The sequence below is a fragment of the Mus caroli genome, chromosome 18 (genome assembly GCF_900094665.2).
Source record: "Mus caroli chromosome 18, CAROLI_EIJ_v1.1, whole genome shotgun sequence".
Taxonomy (NCBI): Eukaryota; Metazoa; Chordata; class Mammalia; order Rodentia; family Muridae; genus Mus; species Mus caroli.
This window is the reverse complement of record NC_034587.1, coordinates 34,621,888-34,624,546: the sequence shown is the minus strand read 5'-3', so window position 1 is coordinate 34,624,546 and position 2,659 is coordinate 34,621,888.

Below are 2,659 nucleotides of genomic sequence, written 5' to 3'. Positions count from 1 at the left end.
CCTCCTCTTCTTCTTCTTCTTCTTCTTCTTCTTCTTCTTCTTCTTCTTCTTCTTCTTCTTCTTCTTCTTCTTCTTCTTCTTCTTCTTCTTCTTCTCTCTCTCTCTCTTTTGACTGTTCAGTAGTACTAGGATTTTCAAATGAAAAATTTAGAGATGTTTTGCAATTTCTGGGGAAAAGGCAAACTGGCATTTTGATAAGAATTCCATTAAGTTGTAAACTAGTTTGAGGGTTATCTCTAATATCTAGTCTTCAAGTACACACACACTTTCTCCTTAGATAGGTCTCCTGTAATTTCCTTCAGTGTTGCCTAGTGTTCTCTATGAAATTTGTCTACACACATTTTTGCTTCCTTTCTAAGCATCCTGATCCTTTTGATTCCAAGGGACTTTTCCCTCATGTCCACTTTGTCCAATGCAGAGGTGGTTAATCTTTGGGTAATGATCTTCTATTATACGCACTTGCTGAATTTGTTCATTCATGTTACCATTTTTGCAGATTATTTAGAATTTTATACATGCAAGGCCACATCATCTATACATAGAGAAGTCTATAGAAGTATTGTGTTTTCCTCTTCTAATTATCAGATTTTCTGAAATGCTTTTCTGCATTGTGACATTTATCCATAAGGCATATTTAATTATTTTTCATTGTATGTTGAGCCAGTATGTTCCCAGGTAAATTCTTTACAGCGGTGAAATGTAATCTCATTTATTATTGGTGTTTGTTTGCCAGTATTTTGTTGAGGTGTTTTAAATAATTGCTGGTAAGACAAATGGGTGTATACTTTTCTCCCCTGTTACTATATTTGTCTGGCTTTATCAGTTTTCTGCCATAGAGTGAGTTGACTAGTAGTTGCTTCTCTGATCTTTGTTATTACAGCAGTAATGTTTGACACATGACTATTGTCTTTGTTAGGGTTCTTTAGAGTCACAGAACTTTTGGAATGTCTCTCTCTATATTGGCAGAATTTATTGTGTTGATTTACAGTCTGTAGTCCAATTACTCCAACAATGGTCAGCTGTGAATTGGGAAATGCAAGAATCTAGTAGTTGCTCAGTCCCAAAGGGCTAGTTGTTTCAGCTGGTCTTCTGCAGAAGTAGATTCCAACATAGGTGCTGGCAAGTAAATGTAAGCAGGTGAAGAAAAGCAAATCTTCATTCTTTTTTAAATTTTTATTTATTAAACCAATAACATTTATTTTAAAATACACAATTCAGTGTATTTTAAAATACACTGTGACATTTTTTAAGTCATCAAAATAATTTATAAAAGTTAAATGCCTCTTAAATATACACAATATCTTCTGAAGCTAAAAATAATATGCACTCAACCAGGTTTTAAAATCTATCTGGACATTAACCATGATAGAAGTAGAAAAAAATCTCTTATAAAGTCCTCTATGAAAGGAAATTGTGACAGATTCCTTGATTAGACAGAAACAATTCCATCTCCAAGAGAGAATACACAGTATAACTGTGACTTCATAGAATGAATTAGGCAGTATTCCTTCTGTTTCTATTTTGTGGAATAGTTTGAAAAGTATTAGTATTAGGTCTTCTTTGAAGGTCTGACAGTATTCTGCGCTAAACCCATCTGTGCCTGGGCTTTTTTTTTTGGTTGGGAGGCTTTTAATGACTGCTTCTATTTCTTTAGGGGTTATGGGACTATATAGATGGTTTGTCTGATCCTGATTTAACTTAGATATTTTGTATCTGTCTAGAAAAATCATTCCTTTCATGTAGATTTTCCAGTTTTGTTGAATATAAGCTTTTGTAGTAGGATCTGATGATTTTTTTTTGAATTTCCTCAGTTTCTGTTGTTATGTCTCCCTTTTTCTCCCTAGTTCTGATTTTGTTAATTTGGATACTGCCTCTGTGCCCTCTGGTTAGTCTGGCTAAGGGTTCATCTATCCTGCTGATTTTCTCAAAGAACCAGCTCCTGGTTTTGTTGATTCTTTGTATAGATTTTTTTGTTTCTACTTGATTGATTTCAGCCCTGAGTTTGATTATTTCCTGACATCTACTCCTCTTGGGTATATTTGCTTCTTTTTGTTCTAGAGCTTTCAGGTGTGCTGTCAAGCTTCTAGTGTATGCTCTCTCTTGTTTCTTTTTGGAGGCACTCAGAGCTGAGTTTTCCTCTTAGCCCTGCTTCATTTTGTATCACAAGTTTGGGTATGTTGTGCCTTCATTTTCATTAAATTCTAAACAGTCTTTATTTCTTCCTTGACCAAGTTATCATTGAGTAGATCGTTGTTCAGCGTCCATGTATATGTGGGCTTTCTGTTGTTTTTGTTGCTATTGAAGACTAGCCTTAGTCCATGGTGATCTGACAGGATGCATGGGATTATTTCAATGTTCTTGTATCTTTTGAGGCCTCTTTTGTGATCAATTATATGATCAGTTTTGGAGAACATACAGTGAGGTGCTGAGAAGAGGTATATTCTTTTGTTTTAGGATGAAATGCTCTATAGATATCTGTTAAATCCATTTGTTCTATAACTTCTGTTAGTTTCAACATGTCTCAGTTTAGTTTGTTTTTCCATGATCTGTCCACTGATGAGAGTGGGGTGTTGAAGTTTCCCACTGTTATTTTGTGAGGTGCGATGTGAGCTTTGAGCTTTAGTAAAGTTTCTTTTATGAATGTGGGTGTCCTTGCATT